Here is a 13,128-nt window from a genome sequence, read left to right on the forward strand (position 1 = left end):
GAACATCTGGAAGTTCACGGTTCATGTACTGGCTTGGAGAATTTTGAGCATTACTTTACTATTGTGTGAGATGAGTGCAATTGTGCAGTAGTTTGAGCATTCTTTGGCATTGCCTTTCTTTGGGATTGGAATGAAAACTGACCTTTTCCAGTCCTGTGGCCACTGCTGAGTTTTCCAAATGTGCTGGCATGTTGAGTGCAGCACTTTCACAGCATCATCTTTTAGGATTTGAAATAGCTCTACTGGAATTCCATCACCTCCACTAGCTTTATTCATAGTGATGCTTTCTAAGGCCCACTTGACTTCACATTCCAGGATGTCTGGCTCTAGGTGAGTGATTACACCATCATGATTATCCTGGTCGTGAAGATCTTTTTTGTACAGTTCTTCTGTGTATTCTTGCCACCTCTTCTTAATATCTTCTGCTTCTGTTAGGTCCATACCATTTCTGTCCTTTATTGAGCCTATCTTTGCATGAAATGTTCCGCTCCTATCTCTAATTTTCTTGAAGAGATCTCTAGTCTTTCCCATTCTGTTGTTTTCCTCTATTTCTTTTCATTGATCGCTGAGGAAGGCTTTCTTATCTCTCCTTGCTATTCTTTGGAACTCTGCATTCATATGCTTATATCTTTCCTTTTCTCCTTTGCTTTTCACTTCTCTTCTTTTCACCATTTTGCTTTTTTGCATTTCTTTTCCATGGTGATGGTCTTGATCCCTGTCTCCTGTATGATGTCATGAACCTCCGTCCATAGTTCATCAGGCACTGTATCAGATCTAGTCCCTTAAATCTATTTCTCACTTCCACTGTATAATCATAAAGGATTTGATTTAGGTCATACCTGAGGGATCTAGTGGTTTTCCCTACTTTCTTCAATTTAAGTCTGAATTTGGCAATAAGGAGTTCATGATCTGAGCCACAGTCAGCTCCCGGTCTTGTTTTTGCTGACTGTATAGAGCTTCTTCATCTTTGGCTGCAAAGAATATAATCAATCTGATTTCGGTGTTGACCATCTGGTGATGTCCTTCTGTAGAGTCTTCTCTTGTGTTGTTGGAAGTGGGTGTTTGCTATGACCAGTGTGTTCTCTTGGCAAAACTCTATTAGCCTTTGCCCTGCTTCATTCCTTACTCCAAGGGCAAATTTGCCTGTTACTCCAGGTATTTCTTGACATCCTACTTTTGCATTCCAGTCCTCTATAATGAAAAGGACATCTTTTGGGGGTGTTAGTTCTAAAAAGTCTTGTAGGTCTTCATAGAAACGTTCAACTTCAGCTTCTTCAGTGTTACTGGTTGGGGCATAGATTTGGATTACTGTGATATTGAATGGTTTGCCTTGGAAACGAACAGAGATCATTCTGTCGTTTGAGATTGCATGCGAGTACTGCATTTCGGACTCTTTTGTTGACCGTGATGGCTACTCCATTTCTTCTAAGGGATTCCTGCCTGCAGTAGTAGATATAATGGTCATCTGAGTTAAATTCACCCACTCCAGTCCATTTTAGTTCGCTGATTCCTAGAATGTCGATGTCCACTCTTGCCATCTCCTGTTTGACCACTTCCAGTTTGCCTTGATTCATGGATCTAACATTCCAGGTTCCTGGGCAATATTGCTCTTTACAGCATTGGACCTTGCCTCTATCACCAGTCACATCCACAGCTGGGTATTGTTTTTGCTTTGGCTCCATCCCTTCATTCTTTCTGGAGTTATTTCTCCACTGATCTCCAGTAGCATATTGGGCACCTACCAACCTGGGGAGTTCCTCTTTCAGTATCCTATCATTTTGCCTTTTCATTCTGTTCATGGGGTTCTCAAGGCAAGAATACTGAAGTGGTTTGCCATTCCCTTCTCCAGTGGACCACATACTGTCAGACCTCTCCACCATGACCCGCCCATCTTGGGTGACCCCACACGGCATGGCTTAGTTTCATTGAGTTAGACAAGGCTGTGGTCCGTGTGATTAGGTTGACTAGTTTTCTTTGATTATGGTTTTAGTGTGTCTGCCTTCTGATGCCCTCTCGCAACACCTACCATCTTACTTGGGTTTCTCTTACCTTGGACGTGGGGTATCTCTTCATAGCTGCTCCAGCAAAGCGCAGCCTGCTGCTCCTTACCTTGGACGAGGGGTATCTCCTCACCACCGCCCCTCCTGACCTTGGGTGTGGGGTAGCTCCTCCCGGCCGCAGCCCCTGCTTAATAGACACTAATTACAAACCTGTTTAATTAAATCCAAACACTTCCAAGCCTGATGGAACTGAAAACTCTAACAAATAATTATCTTCTGATGCATTAAAGTAACTTCTGTAAACCTAACAAACCAAATGTACAAATTCAAGTTCTTTTCAATTTTATAGTAGTGTTTATAAATTTTATCAAATCTGTTAAACTTTTGAGAATTCCCTGGCAGTTCAGCGGTTAGGACTCTGCACTTTCATCGCCAAGGGTGCAGGTTCAATCCCTGGTGGGGGAATTAGGATCCTGCAAGTTGTGTGGCATACCTCCCCCAAAGTTAAAATATCATCTAAAAATATGTTACATATTTAAATTGAAATTACTGGGCTAATCTATCAGGTTTCTTTACTTAAATTCTTTTAAACATTAGGAACAGTAAAAATATATAATACAGGGTCTTCCCTGGTGGTTCAGTGGTTGGGACTCTGTGCTTCCAGTATGGGAGGGGCACGTTTTGTTCCCAGGTTGGGGAACTAAGATCCCACATGCCGCATGTGGTGCAGCCTAAAAATAAATGAATGAATAAATAAGTCTTTTAAAAAATATGTAACACAAATACATTCTGAATGATTATGAAATGTTCCTAAATTTAACACAGAATCATAAACACTGTGAGTTTGATTGCTTCATCATTTCTATAGTCCTATCTTTACCTTCCAGTTTGTATGTAGAGTCATTTACCCAACTCAGAACAGTTTAATCATGTAAGGTGGACTGAAATGTTTTTAAAAAATTGAAGTATAGTTCTTTTTTATAATGAGTTAATTTCTGCTGTACAGCAAAGTGATTCAGTTATACATACATATGAATTTTTTAATATTCTTTTCCATTTATCACAGGATATTGAATGTAGCTGCCCATGCTACACAGCAGGACCTTGTTGTTTATCTAATCTATATATAATAGCTTACATTTGCTGACCCCAATTTCCTCCTCTGTCTCTCTTCCAGCCCCTTCCCCCTTGGCAATCATAAGTCTGTTCTCTGTGTCCATGAGTCTATTTCTGTTTCTATTTTGTGGATAGGTGGTTTTTAGATTCCCCATACAAGTGATATCATATGGTATTTGTCTTTCTGACTGACTTCACTGACTTGCTGATAATCTTTAGTGGCATCCATGTTGCTGCAAATGGCATTATTTTGTTCTTTTTATGGCTGAGTAGTACTCCATTGTATATAGGTACCACATCTTCTGTATCCATTCATCTGTGAATGGACATTTAGTTTTATTCCATGTCTTGGTTATTGTAAATACTGCTGCTATGAATATAGGGGTGCATGTATCTTTTTGAATTAGAGTTTTGTCTAGATATATGCCCAGGAGTGGGATTGCTGGATCGTATAATAGCTCTATTTTTAGTTTTCTGAGTAGTCTCCATACTGTTCTCCATAGTGGCTGCACCAACTTATATCCCACCAACAGTGTAGGAGGGTCCCTACACGGATTTCTTAGTTAATGTGGCATCTGCCAGAGCTCTTCTCCAAACTTTTTGCTTTGGAATTTATTAAAAGTATGTGTTTATGTTCCCATTTTTAGCCTTTTCATGTTCATTGCTTCATGGTTTTTGTCTGGCAAAGACCGTTACAAAGCATATAATTTGAATATGTGCCCCGGAATTCTGTAACCATACAGGTGGTAATGCAGTTATTTCTCCATCCAATTCAGACTTGTCTGTTCCATCCAGCAAGAGAAGATACAACTGTGGTTTCCATGGAGATTCTTGAAGGCGGGATCGATAGTTTCCCCATCATGCTAGTGCTTAGTCTCTCAGTTGTGTCTGATTCTTTGAAACCCCATGAACTGTAGCCCTCCAGGCTCCTCTGTCTATGGGGTTTTCCAGGCAGGAATACTGGAGTACGTTGCCATTTCCCCATGGTGCATTGCAAATCTCTCCCCAATAACTGCAGTGTATATTCTGGAATGGGCTTCTCTGATAGTTCAGTTGGTAAAGAATCCACCTGCAATGCAGGAGACCCTGGTTCTATTCCTGGGTCAGGAAGACCTGCTGGAGAAGGGATAGGCTACCCACTCCAGTATACTTGGGTTTCCCTTGTGGCTTAGCTAGTAAAGAATCTGCCTGCAGTGCAGGAGACCTGGATTTGAACCGTGGGCTGGGAAGACCCCCTGGAGAAGGAAAAGGGAAAAGGCTACCCACTCCAGTATTATGGCTTAGAGAAGTCCATGGACTGTATAGTCCATGAGGTTGCAAAGAGTCGGACATTACTGAGCAACTTTCATTTTCACATGTTCTGGAATGCAAAAGTAGAAAGTTGAGAGATACTTGGAGTAACAGGCAAGTTTGGCCTTGGAGTACAGAATGAAGCAGGGCAAAGGCTAACAGAGTTATGTCAAGAGAACACACTGGTCGTAGCAAACATCCTCTTCCAACAACACAAGAGACGACTCTACACAAGGACATCACCAGATGGTCAATACTGAAATCAGATTGATTATATTCTTTGCAGCCAAAGATGGAGAAGCTCTATACAGTCAGCAAAAACAAGACGGGGAGCTGATTATGGCTTAGACCATGAACTCCTTAGTGCAAAATTCAGGCATAAATTGACGAAAGTAAGGAAAACCCCTAGACCATTCAGGTATGATCTAAATCAAATTTCTTACAATTATACAGTGGAAGTGACAAATGGATTCAAGGAATTTGATTTGATAGACAGAGTGCCTGAAGAACTATGGACGGAGGTTCATGACATTGTATAGGAGGTGGTGATCAAGACCATCCCCAAGAAAAAGAAATGCAAAAAGGCAAAATGGTTGTCTGAGGAGGCCTTACAAATAGCTGAGAAAAGAAGAGAGGCTAAAGGCAAAGGAGAAAAGGAAAGATATATATCCATCTGAATGCAGAGTTCCAAAGAACAGTAAGGAGAGATAAAAAAGCGTTCCTCAGTGATCAATACAAAGAAATAGAGGAAAACAATAGAATGGGAAAGACTAGAGCTGTCTTCAAGAAAATTAGAGATACAAAGGGAACATTTCATGTAAAGATAGGCTCAATAAAGGACAGAAACAGAAGCAGAAGATAGTAAGAAGAGGTGGCAAGAATACACAGAACTATACAAAAAAGATCTTCATGACCCAGATAACCACGATGGTGTAATCACTCACCTAGAGCCAGACATCTTGGAATGTGAAGTCAAGTGGGGCTTAGGAAGCATCACTATGAACAAAGCTAGTGGAAGTGATGGAATTCCAGTTGAGCTATTTTAAATCCTAAAAGATGATGCTGTGAAAGTGCTGCACTCAACATGCCAGCAAATTTGGAAAAGTTAGCAGTGGCCCCGGCACTGGAAAATGTCAGTTTTCATTCCATTTCCAAAGAAAGGCAATGCCAAAGAATGCTCAAACTACCACATAATTGTACTCATCTCACACGCTAGCAAAGTAATGCTCAAAATTCTCCAAGCCAGGCTTCAACAGTATGTGAACGGTGAACTTCCAGATGGTCAAGCTGGATTTAGAAAAGGCAGAGGAACCAGAGATTAAGTTGCCAACATTCACTGGATCATAGAGAAGTCAAGAGAGTTCCAGAAAAAACATCTATTTTTGCTTTATTGACTACACTAAAGCGTTTGACTGTGTGGATCACAACAAACTGTGGAAAATTCTGATAGAGATGGGAATGCCAGACCACTTTACCTGACTCCTGAGAAATCTGTATGTGCAGGTCAGGAAGCAACAGTTAGAACCAGCCATGAAACAAGAGACTGTTTCCAAATTGGGAAAGGAGTACACCAAAGAGGTATATTGTCACTCTGTTTTTTTAACTTATATGCAGAAGACATCAAGTGAAATGCTGGGCTGGATGAAGCCCAAGCTGGAATCAAGATTGCTGGGAGAAATATCAATAACCTCAGATATGCAGATGATGCCACCCTTATGGCAGAAAGCGGAGAACTAAAGAGCCTCCTAAAAGTGAAAGAGGAGAGTGAAAAAGTTGACTTAAAACTCAACATTCAAAAAGCCAAGATCATGGCACCTGGTCCCATCACTTTATGGCAAATAGAAGGGGGAACAATGGAAACAGTGACAGACTTTGTTTTCTTGGACGCCAAAGTCACTGCAGATGGTGACTCCAGCCAAGAAATTAAAAGATGCTTGCTCCTTGGAAGGAAAACTATGACCAATCTAGACAGCATATTAAAAAGCAGAGACATTACTTTGCCAACAAAGGTCCATCTAGTCAAATCTATGGTTTTTCCAGTAGTCATGCATGGATGTGAGAGTTGGACCATAAAGATAAAGAAAGCTGAGCACCGAAGAATTGATGCTTTTGAACTGTGGTGTTGGAGAGGACTCTTGAGAGTCCCTTGGACTTCAAGGAGATCAAACCACTCAATCCTAAAGGAAATCAATCATGAATATTCATTGGAGGAATTGATGCTGAAGCTGAAGTTTCAATACTTTGGCCACCCAATGCAAAGAACTGACTCCTTGGAAAATACCCTGATGCTTGGGAAGATTGAAGGCAGGAGGAGAAGGGGACAACAGAGGATGAAATACTTGGATGGGATCATCGACTTGATGGACATGTGTTTGAGTAAGCTCCGGGAGTTGGTGATGGACAGGGAAGTTTGGCATGCTGCAGTCTATGGGGTCACAAACAGCTGGACACGACTGAGCGACTGAACTGAACTTCCATGCTTACAAGAGCATGTATTGAAAGCAGGGAATCCCTCCCATTCACTTTTTAAATTAACACTGTGATTTTCCACAGTTATGAAAAACCTGTCTACTCCATCAGAATGGAGTTTCGTGCACTATACAAAATGTTATTACCAAAAGCTGCAGCCCAGGCAAAGGATGTGCTAGTCTGCCTTGTGGCCACTGTTTCAGACCTTGGGAAGCTACTCTGTAGGAGGTTCAGTATCATCACATGATTTCAGTGTGGACCATGACTGCTGAGCCCTAGACCGTGGCTCACCCTTGCCTGTTCATCCTCCTGTGTCACACCTTTCAGCGGCTAAGTTCCCTGTCCATACGCTCTCCTCCAGTTTATAGCTGTAGCCGTCACAGCAAAGCACAGATGAATATATATGGACAAAAAGCTTCCGGGTCTTTGGAAATCTTCCAGTGTCCCACCACTTTGGTAACTTTGTTTCCTACATCCATGACTCTACTTATGTTTTGCAAATAAGTTCATTTGCTCCCTTTTTCTTTTCTTTTTTTTTTTTTAAAGATTCCATATGTAAGTGGTATCATATGGCATTTGTCTTTCTCTTTTGACTTACTTCACTTACTGTGATAATCTTTAGGTCCATCCATATTGCTGCTAATGGCCTTATTTTGCTCTTTTCTTACTACTGAGTAATATTCCAATGTATATATGTACATCTTCTTAAGCCATCCCTCTGTTGATAGACATTCAGGTTGCTTCTATGTCCTGGCTATTGTAAACAGTGCTGCAGTGACGCCTGTATCTTTCTGAATTATGATTTTCTCCAGGTACATGCCCAGGAGTGGGATAGCTGGGTCATATAGTAGCTCTATTTTTAGTTTTTTAAGAAACTTTTATTCTGTTCTCTTTAGTGGCTGCACCAATTTACATTTTCACTAACAGTGTAGGAGGGTTTCCCTTTTCTCCATACTCTCTCCAGAGTTTATTATTTAGACCTTTTTGTTTTTTAAAGCAGTTGTTAACATTTAAGGCATCTCCTACCACGTGGCTTCAAGCTACTGGGATACATGCCCTACTCACATCCTTAACCTTCTCAGCTCTTCTGCTGAAGAATTTGACCTTCACCATGACAGGCTGCTTTGGGTTCTTGGCAGCGTCTATACCCATGTCTGTTCACTGACCGAAGTCCACAATTTATCAAGGTTGACATCTGGGCAGAAGTTCTGTTTCTTCTTTTTTTTTTTGGCTACACAGTATGTGGGGTCTCAGTTCCCCAACCAGGGATCCAACCCATACTACCTGCACTGGATGCTCAGGGTGCCAACCACTGGGTCACCCTCAACTCCAGGGAAGCTCTGCTCTAGTTCCTCTTTTAAGTGGTAATGCCTCATACCAGCTGGCCCAGAGTATCCTGGGTGATGTTTGTTGAAGTTGCGTCTGTGGTGATCAATGCCACCAGCATTGTCCCAGCCTCCTGGGTGCTCCCGGTGTTTGCTGATGCAGCTGAGGATGTAGCTCATGTGGCCCCTACGTTTCCAGGCCTTCCTTAGTCTGATGGCTGTAGATTTTTAAAAAATTTATTTATTCGGTTGCACTTGGTTTTAGTTGTGGCATGTGGGATCTAGATCCCCAACCAGGGATCAAACTTGGGCCCCTTTCAATGGGAGTATGCCTGCCGAGTCTTGCCACTGGCCCACCAGGGAAGGCCTGGCTGTAGATTTGTTGATGATGACTATTCTGACCAGTGTGATACCTCATTGTAGCTTTTGTTTTAATTTGGCTGTGCCGGGTCTTCACTGTGGTACGCAGGATCTTTAATCTTGGCGTAACGGGCTCTTAGTTAGGGCATGCGGACTCTAATTCCCTGACCAAGGATGGATACCAGGCCCCTTGCATTGGGAGCATGGAGTTTTAATGAGGGAGGTCCCCTGCATTGTAGATTTTTTTTTTAAATTGCCTTAATTTTTTTTATTCGTTTATTTTTGGCTGTGTTGGGTCTTGGTTGCTGTGATCAGGTTTTCTCTAGTTGTGGAGAGTGGGGGCTACTCTCTAGGTATGGTGTGTGGGCTTCTCACTGAGGCGGCTCCTCTTGTGGCAGAGCATGGGCTCTAGAGCATTCGGACTTCAGTAGTTGTGGCTCCTGGGCTCTAGAGCACAGGCTCAGTGGTTGTAGCACATGGGCTGAGTTGCTCCTCGGCATGCGGGATCTTCCTAGATCAGGAGTGGAAACTCTGTCTTCTGCATTAGCAAATGTACTCTTCACTGCTGAGCCACTAGGGAAGCCCCTCATTGTAGTAGTTTTTTTTTTTTTTTTTAAGTTTCACACTACTTATTAATCTGTGTAAACCCCAACACAATACACTGACATGGTTTTGTGCATTTAGAGGGGAAATATTTCCTGGTTAGGTGGAAAATTGTGTGAATGGCTTCTGGAAGACCTTCATTCTAAGCAACTTTATAGTGAAATGCTTCATTTAGAAGTCTGGACTTTCTTCAGTTTGCTGTAATCTACACTCACAGAGTTGAACTTGTACTGATCATTAGGTCCCAGCTAGTTCCAGAGGTCTGGGTTATTCTTTCCGTCCCACCTGACAACAGGACTGAACAATGCCAGGCACGTGATATACAATGCTGTTCTAGTACCTCCTGGTCCAATAAATAGGAAGAGGGGGATCAAGCTAGAATACGTCTTGGCCTGACCAATGATCTGGCGGAGCATGGTTTCAACAGAAGCCTTGAGTCCAAACCTAGAAAAAACTAATCTGCAAGGCCTGGGATTAAGCAGTCACCCCTCATTGTAGCTTTTATTTGCATTTCTTTTCATGTCCATGTGATCTTCTCTGCAGCATTCAGAACCAAGGCTGCCACATCCACTATCCTAGGTCATCTTCGGTTCTTTCAGTACCAAAATGGACTTTGGAGCTTGTATAGGCAAGATTCTCCAGAAAAACAGAACCAATAGGATGTATGTCTATTTATGTAAGAGGAGATTTATTATAGGAACTGGCTCACATAATTAAGGTGGCTAAGTCCCACAGCCTGCCATTTGCAAACTGGAGAATCGGGAAAGCTGGGGTGTAATTCAATTTGAGTCCCATGGCCGGAAAACCAGGAGTATGGAGGTCCGAGGGAAGAAAACAGACACCTCAGCTCAGAGAGAGCGGATTCACCACATCCCCGACATTTTTGTTCTTTTCAGTGGAGTGGTTGATCCCACCTGCACTGGTGGGAATCATCTTAACTCAGTCTACTGATTCAGATGCTAATCTTTTCCAGAGACACCCTCACAGAACACATTCAGAAGTTCTATTTTACCAGCTATCTGGGCATGCCTTAATCCAGTCAAGTTGACACATACAGTTAACCATCACAGTTTTCAATACAGCCTGCAGACATCCTGCTGGGATTTGCAAGGGTACAGCCCCTGAGTGAAAGAGAAAAAGCCCTGAGGGCAATTCCTGGAGCACTAACAGTTCAGCATCATATTAGAACCAGAACCCATACATTACTTGTGCATGCGTGCTCACTCACTCAGTCGCAGCCGACCCTATGGACTGTAGCCTGCCAGGCTCCTCTGTCCGTGACATTTCCCAGGTATCTTTCTGACCTAGGGATGGAACCCACATCTCTTATATCTGCATTCAGAGGCAGATGCTTTACTACTGAGCAACCTGGGAGTTCACATTATTTTCAGAAGCAGAAAAAAATATATAGTTACTTTCATTTTGAAAGAGCACATGTAATATTTACTATTTTTGTCAACCATAGGAAGATAGAAAGAAGAAAACAAAAATCACCCAAATCCCATTATCCAGAGAAAAGCAACTGAATTTTGCTGCAACTTACCATAAGGCCTTTCAATGCACATTGCATTGGTTCTCCATCATGATTAATTAGGTGGAGTGCTTGTTAAAACAAGTGCTTTTAAAAAGTCAGTAGTCCTGGGGTGCACCTGGTAAGAAATTTTTTAAAAGATAATTTTATTTAAATATATTTTATTTTCCTGGGTCAGGAAGATCCCTGGAGGAGGGCATAGGCAACCCACTCCTGTATTCTTGCCTGGCAAATCCCATGGACAGAGGAGCCTGGTGGGCTAGTCCATAGGGTTGCAGAGTTAGACATGACTCAGTCAACTTGGCACACATGCGCTTATGTATCTAAGCAATGTTTCATATGTGTAGGAAATCACTATATTCTCTAAAGGGTTTAAGTGTATATAAACACTAAGTTTATTGGAACTAGAATTTTCATCTCCTAGAATGTCAGCAGCTTAAGGAATGAGGAGTCAAGGACTGAGTTCACTTGGAATCTTTTTAGTTAGCAAGTGCATTAATGATCAGGAGAGAACCTTTGGTTTCTGAAGGGAAACATTTGATTTTTTTTCTTTCCAAAGGTTTATATGCCTTTCTCCCACTTTCCCCCCCGATTCATTTTGTAAGCAAATACATACACACCAGAAAGGGATTTCACCTTTGATTTGCAACTTGTTTTCTTCACTTAGCAATGTCCTAAATATCTTTTCAAGTCAAATAATCTGCATGATCTTTTTTTTTTTTTTTTTAATCTTTTGGTCGTGTGCCAACTGGGATCTTAGTTCCTTGACCAGGGATTGAACGAACCTACGCCTCCTGCACTGGAACAAGGTTTTCTTTAATTGCCCTGGGTCTTTGCTGCTGTGCTGGCTTTCTCTGATTGCAGTGAGTGGGGGATATTCTTTATTGCGGTGCATGGGCTTCTCATTCCAGGGGCTTCTGCTATTGCAGAGCATGAGCTCTAGGTACTCAGGCTTCAGTGGCTGCAGCGCATGGACTCAGTAGTTGCTGCATGCGGGCCTTGGAGCACAAGGGCTTCTTCAGTAGTTGCAGCGTGTGGGCTCGGTAGTTAGAGTTCGAGGGCTCTAGAGCTCAGGCTCAGTAGTTCTGGCACATGGGCTTTGTTGCTCCACGGCATGTGGAATCCTCCCAGACCAGGGATGGAACCCAAATCCCCTGCACTGGCAGGCGGATTCTTACCCACTATGCCACCAGGCAAGTCCTGAGTCTTCACCACTGGACTTGCTGGGAGGTCCCTGCATGATGGTTCTTAGAGAGCGCTCGGTATTCCTCATTGTACCATAACTTGTTTCACCAGAGGTCTCTTGTTGACATTTAGGTTACTTTCAGTTTATTATAGAAACTTTAATAGGCAGCTTTGTATGTAACTTTTTGGTGTGATATTATAGATTTACATGTAGTTGTGAAAAACAGTGATTGCACTTTGCCTCCGTGTATGTATGCGCTCAGTGGTGTCTGCCTCTTTGCTGTCCCACAGACTATAGCCTGTCAGGCTCCTCTGTCCATGGAATTTTCTAGACAAGAATACTGGTATGGAAAAAAAAAAAAAAGAATACTGGTATGGGTTGCCATTTCCTACTCCAGGGGATCTTCCCGACTCAGGGATTGAATACTTTGCCTACTTTCCCCCATGGAAGCATTTTGTAAAATTATGTTGTAACCAAGACATTGATATTTCTTGTGTTACTTGAACTCTCCTTTGTATTTACATCGATTTCCGCACGTCCCCTTCTAAATTTCTTAAGGTGAGAACTGCTGGGACAAAGAGCTTGACCTTTTTGTCCAGGTTCTGATAAAAGGGCTCTTTTCCATTCTTTGGACAACGCCACTCTTGGGGATGTGTTTAGGATGGCTATCCCTTTGTGACTCAAGACTTTCCTTCTAGTACTTAATTAAAAAAAAAAAATATGGCTGTACTGGGTCTTCATTGCTACTCTTGGGTTTTCTCTAGTTGAGGCAAGTAGGAGCTACTCATTGCAGTGGCTTCTCTTGGGGAGCACAAGCTCTAAGTGGGTGGGCTTCACAGTTGTGGTGCTGGGGCTTAAGTTTCCATGGCATGTGGGATCTTCCTGGGCCAGGTCCCCTGCACTGGCAGCTAAGTTTTTAACCACTGGACCACCAGGGAAGTCCCTTCAGTTTTGTTTTTGATACTTAATAGTCTATGTGAAGAATTTCCCTGGTGGTCCAGTGGGTGACTCTCAGTTCCCAATGCAGGAAGCAGGGGTTTGATCCCTGGTTAGGGAACTAGGATCCTGCATAATGTGTGCAATGTGTGTGGGGGAGGGGAAAAAAGGTCTGAGTTTGACTTTCCTGTAAGATGAGAAGGGTTTGGGCCTTTCTAGCATTTTTTCCCCCTTCAGTGATTAGCCAATTGCCCCAATTTACTGATATCATCAAGTAGTCGACTGGATTATCAAAATATTATTAAATTAGGG

General features: G+C 42.4%; 2 pseudogenes; both read right to left on the minus strand.

Annotated features, from left to right (window-relative positions):
- Positions 1 to 7,632: 7,632 nt before the first annotated feature.
- Positions 7,633 to 8,618, minus strand: LOC114117000 (large ribosomal subunit protein uL15-like; annotated as a pseudogene).
- A 712-nt stretch (positions 8,619 to 9,330) lies between these two features.
- Positions 9,331 to 9,647, minus strand: LOC114116999 (cytochrome c oxidase subunit NDUFA4-like; annotated as a pseudogene).
- Positions 9,648 to 13,128: the final 3,481 nt, after the last annotated feature.

The sequence above is a fragment of the Ovis aries genome, chromosome 11 (assembly GCF_016772045.2).
Source record: "Ovis aries strain OAR_USU_Benz2616 breed Rambouillet chromosome 11, ARS-UI_Ramb_v3.0, whole genome shotgun sequence".
Taxonomy (NCBI): Eukaryota; Metazoa; Chordata; class Mammalia; order Artiodactyla; family Bovidae; genus Ovis; species Ovis aries.